Consider the following 24,653-nt stretch of genomic DNA (forward strand, 5'->3'; position numbering starts at 1 on the left):
GGGGGCAGGGATTCAGACTTCTGGATCATTGGGACCTCTTTTGAGGCAACTGTGACCTTTACAAAAAGGACAGATTGCACTTGAATCCAAGGGGTACCAATATTCTGGCAAGGAGGTTTGCTAAAGCGATTGGATAGAGTTTAAACTAGAATTGCCAGGGGGTGGGATCCAAACTGAAGAGACAGAGGAGGGGGCGGTTGGCTCACATATAGAGAAAGCTTGGAGAAAGTGCAAGAGTGAGGATAGGCAGGTGATAGAGAAGGGATACACTCAGATTAATGGTTTGAGATGTGTCTATTTCAATGTAAGAAGCATCATGAACAAAGCGGATGAGCTTAGAGCGTGGATTAGTACTTGGAGCTATGATGTTGTGGCCACTACAGAGACTTGGATGGCTCAGGAGCAGGAATGGTTATTTAGAGTGCCAGGCGTTAGATGTTTCAGAAGGGACAGAGAGGGAGGCAACAGAGGTGGGCACATGGCACTGCTGATCAGAGATAGTGTTATGGCTGCAGAAAAGGAGGAAGTCATGAAGGGATTGTCTACTGAGTCTCTGTGGGTGGAAGTTAGAACCAGGAAGGGGTCAATAACTCTACTGGGTGTTTTTTATAGGCCACCCAATAGTAACAGGGACAACGATGAGCAGATGAGACAGATTCTGGAAATGCGTAATAATAACAGGGTTGTCATGGTGGGAGTTTTTAATTTCCCAAATATTGATTGGCATCTGCCTAGAGCAAGGGGTTTAGATGGGGTGAAGTTTGTTAGGTGAGTTCAGGAAGGTTTCCTGACACAATATGTAGATAAGCCTACAAGAGGAGAGGCTGTACTTGATCTGGTATTGGGTAATGAACCTGGTCAGGTGTCAGGTCTCTGAGTGGGAGAGCATTTTGGAGATAGTGATCACAATTCTATCTCCTTTACCATAGCATTGGAAAGGGATAGGAACAGACAAGATAGGAAAGTGTTTAATTGGAGTAAGGGGAAATATGAAGCTATCCGGCAGGAACTTTGAAGCATAAATTGGGAACAGATATTCTCAGGGAAATGTCCGGCAGAAATGTAACAAATGTTCTGGGGATATTTGCTTGGCTTTCTGCATAGGTACGTTCCGAGACAGGGAAAGGATGGTAGGGTAAAGGAACCATAGTGTACAAAGGCTATTGAAAAGCTAGTCAAGAAGAAAAGAAAAGCTTACGAAAGTTTCAAAAAATTAGAAGATCTAGGAGAATATAAGGCCAGCTGGACGGAGCTTAATAATGAAATTAGGAGAGCCAGAAGGGGCCATGAGAAAGCCTTGGCGAGCAGGACTAAAGAAAACCGCAAGGCATTCTACAAGTATGTAAACAGCAAGAGGATAAGACTTGAGAGAATAGGACTAATCAAGTGTGACAGTGGAAAAGTGCGTATGGAACCGGAGGAGATAGCAGAGGTACTTAATGAATACTTTGCTTCAGTATTCACTACAGAAAAGCATCTTGGTGATTGTAGGGATGACTTATCGTGGATTGGAAAGCTTGAGTTAAGAAAGAGGACATGCTGGAGCTTTGGGAAAGCACCAAGACGAGATGTACCCCAAGCGACTGTGGGAGGTGAGGGAGGAGATTGCTGAGCCTCTGGCAATGATCTTTGCATCATTAATGGGGACAAGGGAGGTTCCGGAGGATTGGAGGGTTGCAGATGTTTTTCTCTTATTCAAGAAAGAGAATAGAGACAGCCCAGGAAATTATATATCAGTGAGTCTTACTTCAGTGGTTGGTAAGTTGATGGAGAAGATCCTGAGAGGCAGGATTTATGAACATTTAGAGAGGCATAATTTGATTAGGAATAGTCAGCATGGCTTTGTCAAAGGCAGGTCATGTCTTATGAGCCTGATTGAATTTTTTGAGCATGTGACTGAACACATTGATGAAGGAAGAGCAGTAGATGTAGTGTACATGGATTTCGGCAAGGCATTTGATAAGGTACCCCTTGCAAGGCTTATTGAGAAAGTAAGGAGGCATGGGATCCAAGGAGACATTGCTTTGTGGGTTCAGAACTGGCTTGCCCACAGAAGGCAAAGAGTGGTTGTAGACGGGTCATATTCTGCATCGAGGTCAGTGACCAGTGGAGTGGCTTAGGGATCTGTTCTGGGACCCTTACTCTTTGTGATTTTTATAAATCTGGATGAGGAAGTGGAGGGATGGGTTAGTAAGGTTGCTGATGACCCAAAGGTTGGGAGTGTTGTGGATAGTGTGGAGGGCTGTCTATGGTTACAATGGGAATTGATAGGATGTAAAACTGGGCTGAGAAGTGGCAGATGGATTTCAACCCAGATAAGTGTGATGTGGTTCATTTTGGTAGGTCAAATATGATGGCAAAATATAGTGTTAATGGTAAGACTCTTGGCAGTGTGGAGGATCAGAGGGAGCTTGGGGTCCGAGTCCACAGGACGCTCAAAGCTGCTGTGCAGGTTGACTCTGTGGTTAAGAAGGGATATGGTGCACTGGCCTTCATCAACTGTGGGATTGACTTTAAGAGCTGAGTGGTAATGTTGCAGCTATATAGGACCCTGGTCAGATCCCACTTGGAGTACTGTGCTCAGTTCTGTTCGCCTCCCTTTAGGAAGGATGTGGAAACTATAGAAAGGGTGCAGAGGATATTTACAAGGATGTGGCCTGGATTGGGGAGCATATCTTGTGAGAATAGGTTGTGTGAACTTGGCCTTCTTGGAGCCGAAGAGGATGAGAGGTGACCTGATAGAGGTATATAAGATGATGAGAGGCATTGATTGTGTGGATAGTCAGAGGCTTTTTCACAGGGCTGAAATGGCTATCTCAAGAGGACACAGTTTTAAGGTGCTTGGAAATAGCTACAGAGGAGATGTTGGGTACATTTTTTTACGCAGAGAGTGCTGAGTGCATAGAATGGGTTGCTGGCAATGGTGGTGGAGGTGGATACAATAGGGTTTTTTGAAAGACTCCTGGATAGGTGAAATGGAGCTCAGAAAAATAGGGGCTATGTGTAACTCTAGGTAATTTCCAACGTAAGTACATGTTTGGCAAAGCATTGTGGTTCGAAGGGCCTGTATTGTGCTGTAGTTTTTCTGTGTTTCTATGTTTCTAAGGTTTGGAAAACTAAAACTACACTGGACCCTTGTGGATTAATACGATAGTGTTACATGCTGAAACAGGCAATTAGGAAGGCCAGAAATGGCCATGAAATGTTCTTGATGAGCAGTATCAAGGAAAGTCCCAAAGTATTTTATACATATTATGGAAAAAGTAGATAACTAAGGGTCCACTCAAGAATAAAGTAGGGATTTGTGCTTAAAGTCAGAGTAAATTGCTGTGGTACTAAATAAGTACTCTATGTCGATATTTATTGAAGAGGAATTGGAGGACAGTGAAGGCAGAGTGGGGTATGTTGTTGTGGTGGGACGTTTTTGAGACTGAGGAGGAGGCAACACATTAAATCACCGAGTTGATGGCACGCAGCATGTCTCAGAAGATTGAAAGAATTGAGTCAGGAGATTGTTGGGGCTTTGCCTAAAGTATCTGTGTCCTCCCTAGCAACAGGTGAGGTCCCAGAGCACTAGAGAGTAGCAATTGCCATGCCTTTGTTCAGAACAATAAATAGGAGTAATCCAGGTAATTGTAGGCCAGTGAGCCTCATGTCAGTGGTAAAGAAACGACTGGAGAAGATAATGAGGGGTTGGATTTATGTGCATTTGGAAAGGCATAGCCTGTATGGCCTATACTTTTATAATAAATGAATCTTTGAACCTTTGTTCAGCAAGGCTATGTGCAGGGCAGGTCATGCCTTACAAACCTAAGACTTTTCTTTTGAGGAGATGACAACAGAGATTGATGAGGTTAAAGTAACATGTTTTATTTTTATTTAGAGATGCAGTGCCCCTCTGGCCCACCAAGCTACACTGCCAAGCAACCCACCTATTTAACCTCGGCCTAATCATAGGACAATTTACAATGACCAATTAACCCACTAACTGGTATGTCTTTGGAATGTGGGAGGAAACCAGAGCACCCATACATATCTTGGGGAGGATGTACAAACTCTTTACAGGTGGCATTGGAATTGAAACCCGAACTCACACGCACCGAATGGTAATAGTGTCGTTCTAATTGCTATGCTACAGTGGCGCCCTAAGTTATTTCTATTTTATTTAGCGATACAGCACAGTAATAGACTCTTAAAGACCAATGAGCCCAGATGCCCAATTACATCCATGTGACCAATCAACCTACTAAACCATATGTCTTTGGAGTGTGGCAGGAAACCAGAGCATCTGGAGGAAGCCCATGCGATCATGGGGAGAACGTAGAAACTTCTTACATACAGCAGCAGGAATTGATCCTGGGTCATTGGCACTATAAAGTGATGCACTGAATGCTAGTTAATGTGATGCCCATGGACTTTAGTAAGGCATTTGATAAGGTCCCTCATAGTAGATTGATTCAGAAGACAAAGATACATGGGCTCTAGGGTGAATTGAAAGTTTGGATGCAGGACTGGCTTGCCTAAAAAAGACAGCAAATAGGGGTGGAAGGCTGTTATTGTGGCTGGAGGTTTGTGATCATAATGATTGCTGCTGGGTCATCTGTTGTTTGTGATCTTAATCAATGGTTAGATTTAAAAAATTGATTACTTAATATGTAATATCTTTGAAAATATGTGTTTGGAGATTTATAGTTCTTATGATTTTTTTCAAGACAGATTAGGCACAAAGATCAAAACTGAATCAGTTTAGCCATTCACTTTCGATCCTTTCTTTCAGGATGTTTTTTTAATTTGGCTGTTTACAGAGCATTACAATTTCTGTTGTTGACTTTTATTGGTGTTCTGAATACCTCTAAAGCTTAAAAACAATTCATTGCCTGGCCTGAATAGTAATATGGAAAGACCTTTACACTTGATTTCAGGCCTGCTTTGCAAAGTCCATTTGTTTTTATCATGTACATTTATTTGATTCATATTTCCATTTAACAAAAGCACAAAGTTGTCAAATTCCCCTAAAATGCCACTAACCAAATTCATATAGCAAAGTCAACAATATATTCCCCTCAGCAACAGCTGCCATATTTAATTATATTAGCACGAGATGCAGAGCATTTCTTTTGTACTGATATCTAGTTGCCTGGAAGGTAGTATAAAATGGCATGCAAATTCAGTACAAAAGCAAATGCCTGATGTACTAAACTTAAAAAGTTAAGACACAGACTGAATAGGTCTGATAGGATCGGAGAGAGAAATCTGATGACTTTTAAAGTTCTTATTATCTTTGTGTGGTCAGTTTTGATTGCATTGCAAGTCTCAGAGGTTAGTGGATTGACACATGATGGGAATTATTTTAAACTTGCGCATTTGGAGGAGAAATGGGTCATTAGTTTTGGAATAAAAGTTGTCAACTCTGGCATTCCTTCTGCTGTATCATAATTTTTTTTTGTTATGTACAATCAGGTGATCTCCCTATATGAAGCACCACCTATATATATTTCCAAACATCATACATTTTTATAATAGTAACTAAATCACACCACAGTAAGCTACCACATGTAGGTCTTGATATATATAATATATGTGTGTGTGTATATATATATATATATATGTATGTGTGTGTGAGTGTGTGTGTGTGTACACACACACACACACACACACACACACACACACACACACACACACACACACACACATATATTATATATATTATATATATATACACACACATATATATAAAAACATAATAATTATTTTTAAAAATTAGAAGAGCTGTCCCCAGTATAAAATGATGGGAGTCAATTGCTCTAAATCTATCACCAACTCTTACCTAGTAATTTCAGGAGAGAAGATGATGGTCAGTCCTGGCAAATATTCACTTCATGCCTTGACCGTTGCTTTATTCCTATTATAATTTCTTCTGCCATTGTGCTTCTGGGACCCACATTTAACTTTACTGCTCTCAAGGGACATTAGATAGAATGTATTTATGATGTTCATTAATATGCAATTGATACTGAGGTGCAGGAGAAGATGCAAAAAAAAAGACGTACAGTGATGATACCTGCACTGAGAATTTAACTGTCATGAGGGGCTAAACAGGTTGAGGCTATTTCCTTATGGAGGACTTCAAAATGAGCTGATAGCATGAAAATATTGATCAAAAGTATTTCTACTTGTAAGGAATGAAAAGCTAGGAATCATAAATATGAATCTGCAGCTTACAAATCTAAAAGAAAATTCGGGAAAAATCTGTGAGAATAACAATTAAATGGAATGTGCTATTTCAAGTAGTGGAGGCAAATGTCATTGATGCCAAGGGAGAAAGCGCATGCTGGTAGGTATGGATGAACAGTGGGTGGGAGCCGTTTGAAGTACATATAATGGAGTGGTTGCTGAACAAAGTGATTCTTTTTGTAATTAATTTAATGTAAATAGAATTGTTTGAGCTCTATTAATAGGTATGCAAATAATTAAGTTTGTACCTTTGAGTTATTAGAATTATAGAGTCATTCAGCACAGAAACAAGTCATTCAGCTCTCCACGTCCCTGTTGACTACTCATACTAGTCCTTTTACCAGCTCTCATTCATAGCTTAATATGAGTTGGCAATTCAAGTGTTCAGCTAATTACTTCTACAGTGTACTTCCACCTGCATCCACTTTCACGTAAGCAGATTCTAACTACCCTCTGGGTGAGAAAATTGATCCTTAACGCCCCTTACCTAAACATTTGGCTCTTACCAATAAGCTATGCATTCTAGTTTTAGATACGGAACCATGGGAAAAATTACCTATTATTTAGCTTTCCCATGCAACCTATAACTTTATATCTACCTTGTCAGGTATCGCTTCAGCCTCCTCTACTTCCAGCAAAGCAAATCCACTCTGTCCAGTCTCTCTTCATAATTGGAGCATCATCCCAGTGAATCTCCCTACAACCTCTCTAGCATCATCATGTCATTTTTTTTTTAGTATGGCATTACTCCAAATGAATTCTAACCAATGTTTTATGAAGTTTTGCTGTTGCCTCCCTGCTCTTGTATTCTATGCTCTGGCTAATGAAGTTAAGTATCCTGTTTGTCTTCATGATGTTATCAAACCATTCTACCACTATCACGGATTCTTGGACTTAGAAACTACAGTCCCACTGTTCTTCATTTGACTGTCAGGTCCTAACATTCATGTGCACGCTGAATTAGTCTTCCCAAAGTGTATCATTTTTCACATTAGAATTATATTCCAAATATCATTGCTCAGCATCTCAATCAAACAAATCTTACTTCTGTCTTTGATTAATCCCTGCTTTTCCAAGTGTAGATTACTTCTAAGCATTTTTATCCAATACTTTGCCTACCATTAACTGTGACTTGCCAGCCTTTAATTACCTGGCTAATCCCTGCTGCCTCCTTGAATAAAGATACCGTATTTCTTGTCATTCAGTCATCTGGCATCTCACACGTGGGCAGTGAAGATTGAAAAAACTCTGCCAAGGGGCTCCCCAGTCTCCTCCCATATCTGCCCAACAAGTCTGACATACATCTCCAACTCTGGAAGTTTATCCATATTGAATTTTGTTATGACTTCGAATGCCTCTTTTTTAAAGATAACATGTCTGTTCTTACCCTCCTTTAATTATCCAAAGTCAATGTATATCTTACTTTCAATTGGTCAGAAATATTCATTTAAGATACTTATCTCATCAGCGGCTTCATGGACAAAATGCCTCTTTTATTCCTAATGGGCTGTATGCTTTCCCTAGTTGTCCTCTTGCTCTTAATTGTCTGTGCCAAGTGACCTTATATTAATCTATTTATTTATATTATTCTAAATATTACACTGGCATCCCTTAGCAGGAATTATACCAATAAATGAAATATTTTCCTGGAAATATAATGTTGTTTAGTGCTTATGAAATTAATCTCTCCACTTGTGTGCTATGATTTACAGTGGACAATTACTTTTTTATGATGGTCAACAAGTTGCAATTTGGAATATACCTCTATTAGAACCTCACCAAACTTTAGTCTATATATATCAAACATGGTTTTTACTTGGTACTTGTAATTTTTGAAGTAAATCTGATCTCAACATTGTTTTACAGAAAGCTAGAACATGCGTCCGTTGATTCATTAGTTGTAAAGAATTGAATGGAAGAAAACTTGATCAAGAGGCTCTTAGATTTTTAGGTAAGTAACTATTCTGTTGGACTGTTATTTAGAGAATGTAACAAAATGGATAATTGTTTCTTCCTATTTGTAATGCAGAACTATTATTTAAAATATTTTTAGCATGAATTGACATGAAATAATTGTTTCCAGGTTTGAATTGTTCGTCTACCCTTGTGTTTTCAAAATGAACAGTACAGTAGTTGCTTCCTTTCTCCATAGTTTCTGTTGGATGACAGCCAGTGCTTTTATGTTGTCTAAAATGACAACTGGAATTAATGTGACAGTTTTGCAGCAACAATATGGTATTTGTGTAGCATAACACTTATCAAAAACTGACATTCGAAATGAGTTGTGTCATAACAATTTTCAGCTTTCATACGTCTTTCTGAATTTTCTCTCATTTATGCTAACCACTCAGGAAAAGCAAAAATATTGATGTTTCAAAAATTAGTTCTAAATGAGTTTACAAAACAATGCTTGTTAAATAATACCATATTGCAATTGTGATGACGGTTGGGAAATTTTACTTCACTCTGTCCCGACTTAAGTGACAATGAGTATCTTTCCTAAGGTAGGGGAGCATAAAGAAAATGCTTCTTTTAAATTATGAGTTTTTACGTTAAGTACACCGCTTGCATTTGTAATTGATATCTTCCTTGTTGAGTAGTTAATATTTTCTGTGTTCCATCCATAATGGCTCTGAGTTGATATTAATTCTTTAGTTTGTTTTTAAATTTTATTATTGCTCTTACTAATGTTCAAACAAATATATTGAAGTATGTGCTATTAAAATGTATACACAACACATTCAAAATATATCCATTTTAATTGAGTATCCACTGTTCTTTATAGATGATTACTAATTAACATGACCACTTATTTTTACATTTGATCTCATCTTAATTTTAAACTCTCAAAAAAGAAATCCCTTTATGATCTACATCATTTCTGCACAGGTATTTTACTATAGCAATATCATTATAATTTGTATATTCATAATTTTCATGATCAATGATGCTTTGTGCTGCCTTTTAAATTAATGGGAACATTAAACATTACAGCTTTGGATCACTTTGGTGCAGTCATTTATTGGTATAATTCCTGCTAAGGGATGCCAGTGTAATATTTGGAATTATATAAATATATAGATTAATATAAAAATATGGTACCTTATTTCTCTTATTTCTAGAAAAGTACTTTGTCTCACTCAGGTTTCTTTTAATGCCATGCATCCTAACTGTGTAGGTAACAGTCAGGTGTTTTGTTTTTGCCTCTATTAGGGGACTTAGTCAGACATCAAGAAATTATTGGATGTGCCTTGGGTCTCTTGCTCAATGAAATAATTTTTGTTCTATCAAAGAATATACTGTAATTTTTCATGTTTTTGTCATAAAATGCTTATCTCATGTTTCACTCTTTCACACCTCTTGTCAAAAAAGTTCAAACCAATCATGCATTTAATCGTCTAATTGGTATACTGTCATTTCTATATGCCACTGTTCAGTGTCTGAACTACTTTGGTTTTATTGTCTACTTTTGAGAAGACTTGAAGACATGCTTCACAAAACCTTCAATGCAGGAACAGGCTATTCAGATTAATGATGGTAGCAATTGGTAGGGCGGTGGCAAGATTTGAAAATCATCAGCATTTAAAATTAAGCTGCAGTTGGGCTGCAAAGCAATGCAGATCATTGAATACAGGAATAATGGATAAGAGGTTTTTAGGGAGAGATGTGACATGACACCATTTTAAATGTGTCCATATGCAGAATCCAGAATTCCTCACATTTCACCCCCAAATATTCTTCTGGTGAAATTTCTCGGGCAAAAGCAGTGGAAAATACATTGGGGACAAATCCTGACATTCACTGTGCCCATTTTTACATCTTCTGTAGGCAACTAGTAGCGTGCTGGAAAGTAGATGTAAATAAGGGAAATCATGTTTTTAATGTATTCTTTAAGTTTGCATCATAGTATAACCAAACTTGTAATAAAATACATCACTCAGTAGAAGGAGATCCAGTAGGCCCTTGTTGGCTCCAGCGGAGCAATCTTGTTAGTCCAATTTTCCTTCTCCTTATTTCCCTGTGCACTTGTGATATATTCTCTCCCATCAATTCCCTTTGATTCATTTTGCCATTAACCTACATTAAGGGGTAATTTCTAGCAGACAACTAACCTGTCAACATGTCTTTGCAATGTGAGAGGGAACTGGAGCACTTGTAGGAAACCAGAGCACCATGGTGTATAAGTGCAGACGTGGCACAGATAGCTTCTGGTGCCCTTGCAGCTGTTCCTAATATGTATGTTTTTAATATGTACCAATACTGTAGCTTTTAGCAAAGCATAGCTCATTACAGGTGCATAGTTCAGCAAATAAAAATGGGTTCCTTCTACATTATACTAATATTTTTGATGCCAGCTGACAGTGCTGAACAAAAGATATCTTTCAAAAATGTTTTTAGAAAATCTGCTGCCTTCGAGATGCATGCCTGTACAGCCATATCTAGGTCACCAGGTATATGGAGTTGAGGAATTGTTTCAAATCACAGAAATGAAATTGTTGGCTTATTTTCTATTATCGAAGACAAAATTCTATCTCTGTTTGATTAAAGAAGGTCTTAACATATACATCGCCACATTTTGAAATTATGTAAGAAACTTTTTTAATAACTTTAATTTTTAAATTCTCTACAATGATATGCATGGAGAAGTGCAATCTTATTCCAAGCTGGAAATCTACAATTCTGAGCTCGAGTCAAGGAAGGTTTTAATTGTTTTTGCTTTTCCTTCTTTTGGTTCTGATATCTGACTGATTCTTGTCAACAAAATTATTACATAATCCTGTTTAATTTTCTAAGCTTTGCAGTGAATAGTTATCCAAATGAAATTCTATTGTACTTGTTTCAATTATTGTTTACTTTTAAAAGAATATGTCATTATCTTTTTAAATATTTTGCTATGCATATGAACATTTCAAGTAAAAACATTGAGGGATTAATGAAACCAGATGCATTTATTTTCAGAAATTAAAATTCTTCTAATGATAGGAGGATATTAATGTATGTTTTACCAGTAAAGAATTTTACGACAAATGAATCCTTCAAATATTTGTAAGAAAAGAATATAAGGCAGAACCTGTGACAATGTTTGTAAACTATATTTTTCAACTAATACCTGGATAATTAAAAAAAGACAATTCATCTGCTTTTGAGATATATTAAAATGTATACTTTTATGTTATATATTATGGGCTTGTGTATCATCAAATGTCATTCATTGCTTAAGTCTGACTGTAATCATGTTAAACAATAAAGGAAATTACATAAGTTTAATATGACACTATATAACAATATAATTAATATTTTTAAGCTGATTTATTTGTAAATTCACATGCTCCATCTATACAAGCAAACCTTGGATTATGTAATACTCGAGTTATACAAAGTCAACTTTACATTTTAAAAATTCAGATCTATGCAGATTTTGCAGATACAAATATCTAAAGAAGACCTACTTGAGGACACATATATAGGGCTGGAGTTATCTTTTTGAATGGCAGACTGTTGTGTCTGCCACATATGTAGATACACGCAAAGTTGAAGCAGCATTTACCTTTACTCTCCAATCATGACCAGAAGTGGAAGGTCATCATGCTTTATGCAACAGCACAATATGGTAACAAGCAAATGTTAACTTTGGATTTATATGTTCTGGATTTACCACATGTACAGTGAACACCATAATGAAGAGTAAAGAATAGATTAAAGACCATGTGAAAGACTCAGTTCCAATAAAATCTACTGTGATTATGAAGCAACAATCTGCAGTATCTAGAGAAAAGGAAAAAAAAAGATATTGACTCCATAAATAGAGAATTTAAATCAACACTTTGTGCTGATTGGCCTCCTGATAATCCAGGAGAAGGTTAAGAGCCTTTTTGAATGCTTGAAGCGAAGATGTTTGAAACAAATGGGAGTTTTCTGGTGAATCATGAGAGGTTTAATTGGCTTGAGGTTCATGTGAATTTTGCATGATACATAATTAAGTGGTAAGGTTCCTAGTGTTGATGAGGACACAACCAAGAATTTCCAATTTTGAAAGGGGAGTTGATTGTCTGGAGCAAGAGTTTACTTGTGACTTTAAAGAAAGTGTGACATTGCAGAGACATTGTACCTGAAGGTGATGCTTCCATATAAAATACGTATGTTTTGAATTGTTGAGTGTTCACATCTGTCAGCCATGAAACTGCATTGAAAATCCTTAATTTGAGCCAAAAATGGACCCCTTTGAGTTTGATGTTAATGTTAGAATCATTTTGAGCACACTTGTCCATGGAATTGAGGACATCCAAATCATTTCTGCCAGCAAGAATGGTTGCTCCTTCTTTTTCACTGGAACCACCCACTTCACTGAGCAATTTTCCATTCACTGAGTTCCCTCTCTCAAAATCGTACAGTCTCATTGTCCCATCCTTGGTTTCATAAGTAACTAACATCTTACTCCTAGATAAGCTTGCCTCTTTCAAATTATGTTTTACTTCTTACTTTACATTCAGTAGCCACTTTATTAGATAAACCTGTACATCTGTTCGTTAATGCAAATATCTAATCAACCAATTATGTGGCTGATACACCATCAATAACTCTGAGACGTGGGTTAAGGTAGGCTTTTATTGGCTGGAAGAAAGCACAAGCAGCAAGTGACCATCACACAACATCCTGGAGACTGAGGAAGGGTCTGTGCCTCCAATCGCCTTTATACCGGGGTCTGTGGGAGGAGCCACAGGAGCAGTCAGCGGGGGGGGGGGGGGGGGGAGGGGGTGTGTCCAGACAGGTATATGTAGTTCACCACAGTGGCACTACTCAGTGCATAAAAGCAGACAGACCTGGTCAAGAGGTTCAGTTATTGTTCAGACCAAACACCAGAATGGAGAAGAATTGTAATCTAAGTGACTTTGACCTTGAAATGATTGTTGGTGCCAGATGGGGTCATTGGAGTATCTCAGAAACTGCTGATCTCCTGGGATTTTCACACACAGCAGTCTTTGGAGTTTGCAGAGACTAGTATGAAAAACAAAACAAAAAAAAATCCAGTGAGCGGCAGTCTGTGGGCAAAATTGTCTTGTTAATGAGAGAGGTCAGAGGAGAATGGTTCAAGCTGTCATAAAGGCAACAGTAAATGAAGTAACTACTCATTACAACAGAGGTGTGCAGATAAGAATATCTGAATGCACAATACATTGAACCTTGAAGTGGATGGGCTACAGCAGCAGAAGAGCACGAACATACAGAAATACACTAAATATTTATCATTTTATAAAAGGTTCATCTGTGTTGTTGTGAGTTACAGTGTTGGAATATGCAGTGTTATGAAGCCAGTTAAATAAGTAGCCTAATCCTTGGAGCATGTAAAATAAAAGGGCTGAGGTTTCCAGAACTAGTCCATTAGTATGTTGAAAGACATACTGTACATATTTGTATAATGCAGAAGTGGATGCTTATTTCAGAAAGTTGATTCAAAGGAACAAAATTAAAAGAAAAATAAGAAAAATTGAGGTTTATTTAATATTTGAGAAATACTATAAATATCTGGTTTAATTGTTTATGTAATTCATTATGGGTTACAGTATATGTAAGAAGCACATGAACGGCATACATTATTACACCACATCATAAGTGAGCATCTCACTTAAAAAAGAAATACTAAGTAGGCACAAATCCCTGCTCCCATGTTTTTCTTTCAATTAGTTCCTGGAGTTAGAAAACATAATGAAAATATTGGCAAATAAAATGAAGGAAAATCCAAAGATATTTACATATAGGAACATAATAAAAAGGATGGTGTCTATTAGAAAGCAAATCAAACATGTGTGCTTGGAAGAAGAATACATGATGTGGTTCTAGATGAATACCTTGATCTATCTTCATAAAAAGATAAAAGGATCGTGTATGAACATTGTAGTTACAGAGGAAGAATGTTATATATTAATTATAATAAGAATATAGAGAGAAGCATTATCAAAGTTTAACAGCTTTAAAGTGAATATGTCACATAGTCTGGATGAAATGTATCCTAGGGTTTAAGAAATAACAGAGGCTCTGACTATCATTTTTATTAAAGGTCTCTGGCTGCACGTGTGTGTTGATGGTTTGAAGTCTGCTAAAGATGCATTATTGTTTAAGAGGAGCAAAAGGGACAAGCTGTACAACTGAAGGGCATTCAGCCCAAGCAGTTGTTAGAAAATCACTGGAAAGCATTGTGTGGGTTTATGCATGATTTATAAAAAGGCACAAAATATTCAAGTAAGATCAATGTAGATTAAGGGCAGAAAATGTATTATGAGTGATTGCATTTCTGAGGGTAAACTATTAGCATTGCGTGCATTTTAGCAAGGCATTGTTAAGGTTCTACATGGGTGAGTAGTCAGAAAAATAAAAGCCAAGGGAAACTGACAAGTAGGGTTCAAATCTGATGGTGGCAAGAAGCAAAAATGCAATGACTTACAAGTGCTTTAGTAATTTTTTTCATCGAAAGGTTGGTGGAGATCCAGGACTTACAGTGAGCTGAAGTTATTGAGGTAGGAACTTCAAAGCATTTGAAACTGACCTGGAATTTCAGTTGGTTTGAATTGTTCTTATTTTGGTTTGTATGGGCTTGATGGCTTCTGTTTAATAGATTTTTATCAATTCCATGTTGCTATTTCCTTTATTATTGTTTCACTTTTTTATTCAGGGCTCTTCTGGAACAATAGATTATTTTCTTGAATGATTAAAATTGTAAAGTTATTGCAGTCTTGTATGTCACATTTCAAGTCATAGATGACTTTTAACAATCTGAATTTTCCTACTGTTAAAACTTGGAAATTCTACTTACATTTTGTCCACAGGAATACTACTGCTTTGTGCCTAGTAGCTTCTTTTTCCGAATTTTGCTGAAAATTTACAATAGTAATATGAAAAGAGTAAATGCAACTTGTTTTCTGCTAGTTTTGACACCGATACCACATTCCGGATTCACTGGCAAAATAAAGCTTATAACTTGTTATACAAAGAATATAACTGCATTATGACTATAATTAATTGAAACTGACTGCATAATATATGTGACATGGTTTTGCTCTTTGTTATAGATACAGTTTTAAAAAAAATATTTCATGAATTCAGTTTTCCAAATTATTTTAATATGGGAAATATTGAAGTGTATATTCAGGCAGTTACCCAGTGGTCCAGAAATCCTTTGGAAATGTGATGCTATATCAAATAAAATGAGAAATCTGTATGCAGGACAAACATAACCTAGTTACACATTGAAGTAGAATTTACACTTATTCAAAATCAATCAACGAAAGTCTAGCATCACTTAATATTGCCATACCTAAGCTGGCAGGTGTGTGCATCAGTGTTCGCAAAGGTACTTTGCCTGTTATTTGAAGATAATACAAAACAAGTATGCAGTCTATGTTTAAGGCCATTATTCCACAGCACTGCAACATGATGATAATGGCCGTACATAAACATTGTAAAATTGCATGTAAATTGATATTTACATTTGTAAAACGACTGATGTTTTCATTGTGCTCACAGTGAGGAGCAATTTTGTATACTGACATCATATAATGTTTTGTGCATGTTAATGATTTGCTTGTCTAGTTTCAATTCAGTCCTCTAAAAATATGCATTTTATTACAGTCATTTCAAGTATTTCATGTTATTGTAAGAGTTAGCTATCAAATTATTATATATTTTAATCTTCCTTTTATTCATGACATATTTATGATAGTATTTTGTGAATGAATCTTTTTGCTTCAGTGTCCATGCACAGCTTGTTACTGATAATAAAATGTTTAGCGTTTCAAGTTTTGTTGAGAGACAGGTGATTTCTGTCATACTTGTCATGTAAAATCAACTTTGAGTCTAATATCTTTTCCTTCCATGATCAGCATCCCTGAATAGCTGATGGGGCTTTACATTGAACATCTATATTTATTGTACAAGCATTGTCTATTATGGGGAAATTCTGCTTCTAGGAGACCTGTTTAGTCATTCATAGTTGCTCTATCTAACTTTAACTCTGAGCACAGAGGGGCTAATATTGATTGACATACTTGCCAGAGGACTGATTGAAACTTGTGTCTCAAAGTTACTAATGCTCACTGAACCATTTTATTGAAGATAAAGTGAATAAAATAAGTTTTCATAAGAGAATTCTCTGAAATAGAAAGGAGTGGAGAAGCAAAGCACTGGAACAATACAGGGCACTATCTAAAATACACTATGTACTGTGGCAAGGCAACACACACAAAATACTGAAGGGCCTCAGCAGATCAGGCAGCATCAATGGAAAGAAATAAACAGTTGATGTTTCGGGCCATGACCCTTCATCAGGATATTCCTGTGTTTGTGATGTCCTCTGGCAGAATTACCAGGTAGATTCAACGTGTTTTCATTGGAAAAAAAGTATTTTAAAGCAAATGCTGTATTCATCTGTGTGAAAAAATATGCCTATTGGGAATAATTTCACTTTGTTGTATCACTGACAGATTATTTTTGGAATTTATTATACAATATGCTTTATTTTCTTTTCTGTTGAAGGCAATTATTTAAAAAATCCTAATAGTGTGTAATAGGTAGCAATGAAAGATGTTTTGAATTTAGCCAGTGCCTAAATTCCTGCCTTAGCTATACACCTAGCAGAATAAATCCAATTACAGTGGTGGGGCAATAGTGCACACTTTTGAGCAAATGCAGTGGAATCTTCAACATTGTTGGTAGATGCCAGGAGGTTACATATCAAAGCTGGACAGGGGAATCACATGCCAAATACACCCTACCTTCTGCCCATCTTCAACAAATGTATTAATGCTTGGTGTTGAACAAGTACTGAGGGTAACATATCCACAGAAAATATGTTGGATTAACCACTTCACCGTTTATTATCAAGAGAGACCCATTAGCACATAACTGATTGAAGTGACTTAGACCTGAAGGATACAGTTACCATAACAGCTTTGCAGTATTTGGTCTGAGAATCAGTGTAAAAGAAAAAAAAAACTGACTTTGTTTTTACCAGTCTGCTTATCACAGCTACATTTACTCAGAAATGAGGAGATTTTGTTCCTTCCTCATGTTGAAGGTGTTGACTGTTGTATTTTGTGATGCTATCTCCATGCCAATACTGCGCAAATTAAGTACAGGATAGATGTATAAAATCAGAATGTTTCATTACATGTCATCAGCAGATGTGTAATTGTAAGCTACTGCAATTTCTAACATGGTGTAGTAAATCCTTCACTCTAAGTCGGGTCATAAACCCTGTTTCACATGGAAGAGTATGTAGGAGCAGTAACATGTATACCTGAAATGAGAGTCCACACATTCTAGCATGCATGCCAAATATTGACTGCATGATTCTCCAAAGTTTGCAAATAGATCAAATCTGCATTTCCGTTACTTCAATTTGTGAATGGTCATTGACAGTTAAAAAGCGATGAGAAGTTCAAAGCTCCACAAACATCCTCTTTCTTAATCTGAGCAGAGCCAAGTTAATAGAAAAGTAGAAAAAGGTGTGGGTTACTTGGCCCTTCAAGCTTGTTCTGCTTTTCAGTATGATCCTGCCCATCATTTAAGTTTAGTACCTTCTTGTATTTTTCTTTTACCTCTTGATTCCTCTAGCCCAAGGAAGTATTCCTCCTTATTAAATGTATTTAATGATCCGTAGAGAGTTCCACAGAAGGAGTGACAAAAGACAAGGCTAAACTTTTCATTGTTGTTACTTGTGTTTAAACCTACAGGTGATTTTCCTCAGATTTTGAGTCATTTCCCAAGAGGTGTAAGGAGATGCTCAGGCTTCCAAAGGGAAGTATAAAGAACATCTGATGTAGGAAGTCAACTGATGAGAAAGAACCCAACAGTCTTTGAAACAAAAACACGGGTCTGAAAGACAAATAGAATAGGCTGTGTACTCTGGGGTTCAGAAGAAATAATGGTTAGTGTATTGAACGAGATTCTCAGAAGGCTTGTGGGATGTTTCTCTGGCGTTGGGGGGCATAATCTTAAAATAAAGGATTACCAATTTAACATTGAGATGGAGGAGAATTTTCTTCTTTGAGGATCATAAAACTTTGGAATTATTTACAACACTGCCCTCTAGTTGTTGAGTCACCCATCATATTCAAGACTATAATAAACGGGTTTATGACTGCAGAAGATTTGTGGGTTATGTGCTTTACCAAAAAATGAAGTTGGTGGCAAATGTCATCTTATTGGGACAATATTGTTCATGTTCTAAATAGAGTGTTCTAAAAACTGAATAAAATGTTAAACAAAATTAAAATGAACAGAATCTTACACTTCGACAGGACAGGAAACTGAGTATTGCTTTTCAATCATAGGTACACAGTTTAACCAACTATAAACTCCGTTATTTTAAGCTACTTTCCTTTATATTGCTGGACTTTTCAAGAAGCAATAGGGATAATTGGAAGAACTTCCAGAAAAAAGGAGGGGAAATTTGACTTCCATCCAAAGTGAATATATAGTATGAGGTGCAGCCAGCATGAACTGAGACTGTCAAGTACCGTAAATCATGCTGCAGCTTAACAACTAATGGGAGAGCAGAAAACTGGCAGGTTCCCATTCTAAATCAGCTGCCGGGTCAAATTGGGTTTTGGAAGACTTCCAGTGGCTGGCAGAGGGTGGGGGTTATTTTGTAGGTCTAGAAGGCAGCTGTTAAATTCAATCCAGGCTCTAGGATTTTAGTTGAAATGGGAGTGGCTGACTTAAAGATTAGGAAGTATCTTGTCTCTCCGAGACATACCACATGCAACCCACCATTATGACAGCAGGCACGTTCCTGATGGGTTGGATGTAAATTACAGATTTTAATTGTTAATTCCATGTCCATTTTCTGACCCTCCTGGGAAAGTAATATCTACCCCGTCGTTTTAAAGATGGGTTTTAAAAGCAACACAAGAAATTGAGAAACATATTGTTGTTGTCATGAAGAAGGCACATCACCAGCTCTGTTTCGTTAGGAGTTTGAAGGGTTTTGATATGTCATCAAAGATTTTTTAATGGGTTTCTATAGATGCACAGCAGAGAGCAATGTGACTAGTCGCATCAGAGCTTGGTATGAAAGTTCCAATGCTCATGATTACGAGAAGTGGCAGAAGGTTGTAGACTCAGCCGCCCTATTATGGGCATAATGCTGGCCACCGTCAAGGAGATCCTCAACAGGCAGTCCTCAAGAAGGCGGTATCAATCACTAAGAACCCTCACTATCTGGGACATGCCCTCTTCTCGTTACTATCATTGTGGAGGAGGCATAGGAACCTGAAGAAACACACTCAATGATTCAGAAACAGCTTCTCCCCTTCACAATCTGATTTCTGTACAGTCCATGAAACCGTGACCACTACTTTCTTATTGCACGTTTTATTTACTTTTGTAATTTATAGTAGCTTTATGTCTGTACTGCTGTGAAACAATAGTTTTCACATCTTTGAAGTCAGTGCTGATAAAGCTGATTCTAATTCTGAAGAGAATGATCCTGATAATGTTCAAGGTGGTGAAATAATCAGTGGAGCAAATTTCAGTCTGTTTCTCCTTTTCTGTTTCATCAGCAACAAGTATACACCTTTGGGTACTGATTGGGGGAATGATCTATCAGGGCACAGCAGAGGCAGACAGGCCAATGTCGCCAGCGTTGAGGCTCAGCAGGGAACTGTAAAGTCAGGTAGAATGACAGTGATAGGAAACTCAATAGATAGGGGGACGGACAGCTGATTCCGTGGCTGTGAAAGAGAAGCTGTGAAGATGGTGTGTTGCCTCCCGGGTGCTCAGGTCCAGAATGTCTCAGAGTTACTGCAGAAGATTCGTAAGAGAGAGGCTGAGCAGCCAGCTGTGGTGGTGCACATTGGCGCCAATAACAATAGGTAGAAAGTGGGAAGAGGTCCTGCATTGTAAATATATGGAGTTAGGAAACAGGTCTTCCAAGGTAGTAATCTACAGATTACTCCCAGTACAACATGCTAGTCAAGGCAGGGATAGAACGATAGTATAGATGAATGAATAGCTGAAGAAGTGGTGCAGGGGTAGTACTTCAGATTTCTGGATCATTGGGATCTCTTCTGGGGAAAGTATGACTTGTAAAAAAAGGATGGGTAACACCTAGAACTGAGAGGGATGAATATCCTTGCAGGCAGGTTTGCTAGTGCTGTTGGGGAGGATTTAAGCTCAGTTGGAAGTGGTGGTTAGGAACCAGAGTGGTAGGACAGAGAATGGGGCAGTTGGTATATAAGTTGATGCAGACTGGGAGGAAAGACAGACAGATGATAGGGCAAAATTGCAATCAGTGGGATGAGTTGATGTATAACATAGAGGAAAAATAAAAAAAGTGTGATAAATACAGGACTGAAGGTGTTATAAATGAATGCATGCGGTATATGGAATAAGGTAAAATGATCTTGTAGTGCAGTTAGAGATTGACAGGTATGATGTGGACATCACTGAGTTGTGGTTGAAAGAAGATCAGAGTTGGGAGCTTAACATCCAACGATACACCTTGCATCGAAAGGACAGAGTGGATGGGGTGGTTCTTATGGTAAAAAATTAAATCAAATCCTCAGAAAGAAGTTTTATAGGATCAGAAAATGTAGAATCCTTGTGGATAAACTTAGAAACTGCAAGGGTAAAAAGACCCTTATGGGAATTATATATAGGCCTCCAAACAGTAGCCAAGATGTAGGATATATAGTTCAACAGGAAATTGAAAAGGCATATAATAAGGACAATGTTACAATAGTCATGGGCGATTTGGATATGCAAGTAGATTTGGAAAATCAAGTTGGTGCTGGATCCCAAGAGAGGGGATGTATAATGCCCTTAGATGGCTTTTTAGAGCAGCTTGTGGTTGAGCCTACTATGAGAAAGGCTATTTTGGATTGGGTGTTGTGTAATGAGCCAGATTTAATTTGGGAGCTTATGGTAAAGGAACCCTTAGGAGACAGTGATCATAATATGATAGAATTCACCCTGCAGTTTGAGAGAGAGAGATCAAATCAGATGTGTCAGTATTACAGTAGAGCAAAGGGAATTACAAAGGCATTAGAGAGGAGCTGGCTGAAATTGATTAGCAGGGATGATGACAGAACAGCAACGACTGGAGTTTCTGGGGGCAATTCGGAAGGTGCAGGATAGATACAGGGAAGTCAAGGAAAGGTTGAGGCAACTGTGGTTGACAAGTGAAGTCAAAGACAGCATGAAAGCAAGAGAGGGCATATAATATAGCAAAAATTAATGGGAGCTTTAGAGGTTTGGGAAGTTTTTAAAACCCACAGAAGGAAACTAAAATATCTATAAGGAGAGAAAAGATGAAATATGAAGGTAAGCTAGTCAATAATATCAAAGAGGATACCAAAGATTTCTACAGATACATAAAAGAATAAAAGAGAGGTGAAAGTAGATATTGGACTGCTCGAAAAAGATACTGGGGAGGTAGTAATGGGGGACAAAGAAATGGCAGAGGACCTTAAGTATTTCACATCACTTTTCATTGTGGATGACACTAGCAGTATGTCAGAAATCTGAGTGTTGTTGGGGAGCAGAAGTGGGTGTGGTTGCTATTATAAAGGCATGTCCATTTAAAACTTAGATGAGACAGAATTTCTTTAGTCAGAAGGTGGTGAATCTATGGAATTCATTGCCATGGACGGTTATGGAGGCCAAGTTATTGAGTATATTTAAAGTGGGGATTGATAATTTCCTGGTTAGTCTGGGTGTCGAAGGTTACAGGGAAAAGGCAGAAGAAAGGTGTTGAGAGAGATAATAAATCGGCCGTTATGGAATGATGGAGCAGACTTGATGGACCGAATAGCCTAATTATCCGCTGCTATGTCTTATGGTTCTCTATATATAGTGCCTTATCTAGAATAAGCAATGATTCATTTTTACTTTGTTTTGTATTAAAAATTGCCCATTTTGGCTAGTTTAAGAAACTTGGACCCTTCCACATATCGGACAGGAAGTGCCGTACGGTGTAGATAGTTAGGTAATATTGGAGGTGCTCCTTCTACCAAATTCAGAAACCTTCTTTGTGTTTCTAATGTATGGATTTGAGGTTATTACTATAGAAATAGTCCTTCTCCATGTGAAGTGGTCAAGGGCTAGATATTACTCAGGAGTAAGTTGGGATTTACATATCTTCAAAGAGGCTTTCAGCACATCCTTGAATCTTTCCTCTCTCTGCATGAAAATCTCTCCCTATGACTGAGATTAGATTAGTTTGAGTGGCTTGTGTTGAGTGTGATAACAAGTTTAACTGCTGGGATAAGTATTTGCAAAGGTTCAGTGCATAGAAATGTTGGCTTGAAAGTAGACGCTAATGTTGGAATGCCTCTCTCCTAGTGAATCAAGAGAAATTTATGGAACCTATGATTGAAACTTTCAAGGGCCTTGAAGTCTTTTATGTAGGCCTCAGAATCACTTTGGAAGGGAGGAATCATGGTTCAGTTTTGTGTCAGATTTGAGGTTTTGACATTCAGGTACCTTTTCTTCTTTCAACATGTTGCACTGTTGTAAATTGGAGCACATATTGGGACAGTAGTGCAACTTTGACATCAGTCTTCACTGTGGTTGTCTCTATTGTGGACTTGTTTGTTAGCATCAAGACTTGCATGCCATCATGGACCAAACATAAAATAGAGAAGAATTTATGTGGGTAGCCAATTTTGAGGAGTATGCCACTGTTCTTCCCAAATGCTGTCAAATGCTTTAGTGAGGTTAATAAATTCATGTATGCTATCAGAGGTGTTCTTTCACTTGTCATGGAATTGTGCAAAGTGAAGATCAAGTCAATTATGCCTCTAAGATTGTGTGAAATGGCGGCAGAGAGAAATTTCTACAGAAATGATTGCTTCTGTCTCTCCAGTATCCATGAGAATGAAGCTTTAGTTCATTTACAAAATGATAGACAGTAAGAGTACATGCAGTGATTTTATATGAGGGGGAGCTGCTTCTGGAACCATGAGAACTGTTTTCAGATATGGAAGTTGAATGAGGGAAAGTTTTAGAGTTGGGGAGGTCGTGAAGAATAATGAAATGAAATGCTGCAGAGAGAGGTAATGGGTATATTTGAATAGTGAAGTACATTTTCCCTGGCTAAAGTTGACCCTTCCAGTTTCACTTGTGCAATGAGGCTTGTATTTCATACCTTTCTATCCTCATCCTCATTTTGAGATCAGCTGCAATACTTGTCTCATTAGACTCATACTACCCAATTGCTCTGAACCATCAGGTGATAAAAGATACTTGATATTTGACTTGCTACTACTTCAAGGCACTTAATTTTCCTTGTAGACGCACCTGTAAGTGCAGTGGTCCCTGACTGTTCAAGCTGATTAAGTTTTGCTTTTGTTGACAGAAGATAGCTGACTGAACTAAATTAACAAAGCCTGTGTTTCAGTTTCCTCCTCCTGGCCTCTGCCCTGATAATAGATATAATCAGAACTCTTTCAGCATCATATTTCATGTTAAATTTCAATATTATTGTTGTTACTCTAATGAATTACGTTATTAAGTGAGATTTTAAATCAAACCGTGGTTCAGGTAAATTTATAGTTCCTGCTGACCTCTGAGCCGTTCGCTCCATTGTACGCTGAACATTTTAAAGCAGATATGGTTGCAAGTCAAACAAGGTTTCACCATGCGTCATCCAATCAGCATAGAATCAGTCATCTCCTTTTTTTTAACATTATCAATCAATTTTCTAATTTGTGCTCCACAATCTGTTCAGTTTTTATTGTATTCTGATTTACTTAAAACACCTAATTAGGGGTTTGACACAAGCTGAAACCATAGAACCTAATTGTTTGGTTCAATATTTATCAGATGGGTAATGTGGACATCTTGTTTTAAACTGCATAACAATTTTTCACCTCATGCAAAGCTCTCAAAGTGATTGCATCATTTACATAAATATTTTGGGATCTTGGACTCTTTGTCAAGCAGTGATATATTTGACCCATCTGGAAATGATTTCATAAAAATCAGTTGTTGTAGTCTATTATAATCTGTTACATTCTCCCCAACTAACTACAATTTCTAAATATCCTCCAGCTCCATGACTAATTCTCTTTAACTACCAAAGGGAGTTTTCTGCAACTTCTTAAATTTGTGCCTCTATGCTTTAGGCATTATGTCATAAGCAATAAGAATAACATATTTTACAATTTTATATTTTTCACTATCCTCTGGAGCCACATAGAAAATACAGGGAGCATTTTACATTGTGCTGACTGTGGTAGACACTTGGCTCTTTTCTCTCACTTATAGCGGTTCGCTAACACTTCTCTTTCAGTATCTATTTATATTTTTTCTTGTTTAAAAATATTACTTAATAGCACACTGATAATGCTTTTAGTTTTCTTACATTGGAACTAATGGTGCTCTTTCAACACGTATTACTAGGATGCAAGCTTATTTTTGTC

At 37.4% G+C, this 24,653-nt stretch overlaps 1 protein-coding gene across 8 annotated transcripts in view; it reads left to right on the top strand.

Annotated features, from left to right (window-relative positions):
• The window catches only part of foxp2 (forkhead box P2), a 739,530-nt gene that overhangs the window by 185,135 nt on the left and 529,742 nt on the right, over positions 1–24,653 (top strand). For all 8 annotated transcript variants that reach the window (XM_073059492.1, XM_073059478.1, XM_073059475.1 and 5 more), the window contains one exon: positions 8,101–8,185. The gene's annotated coding sequence lies outside the window, so the exon portion shown is untranslated. The remainder of the gene's footprint in view (positions 1–8,100; positions 8,186–24,653) is intronic.

This window comes from Hemitrygon akajei, chromosome 10, assembly GCF_048418815.1.
Source record: "Hemitrygon akajei chromosome 10, sHemAka1.3, whole genome shotgun sequence".
Taxonomy (NCBI): Eukaryota; Metazoa; Chordata; class Chondrichthyes; order Myliobatiformes; family Dasyatidae; genus Hemitrygon; species Hemitrygon akajei.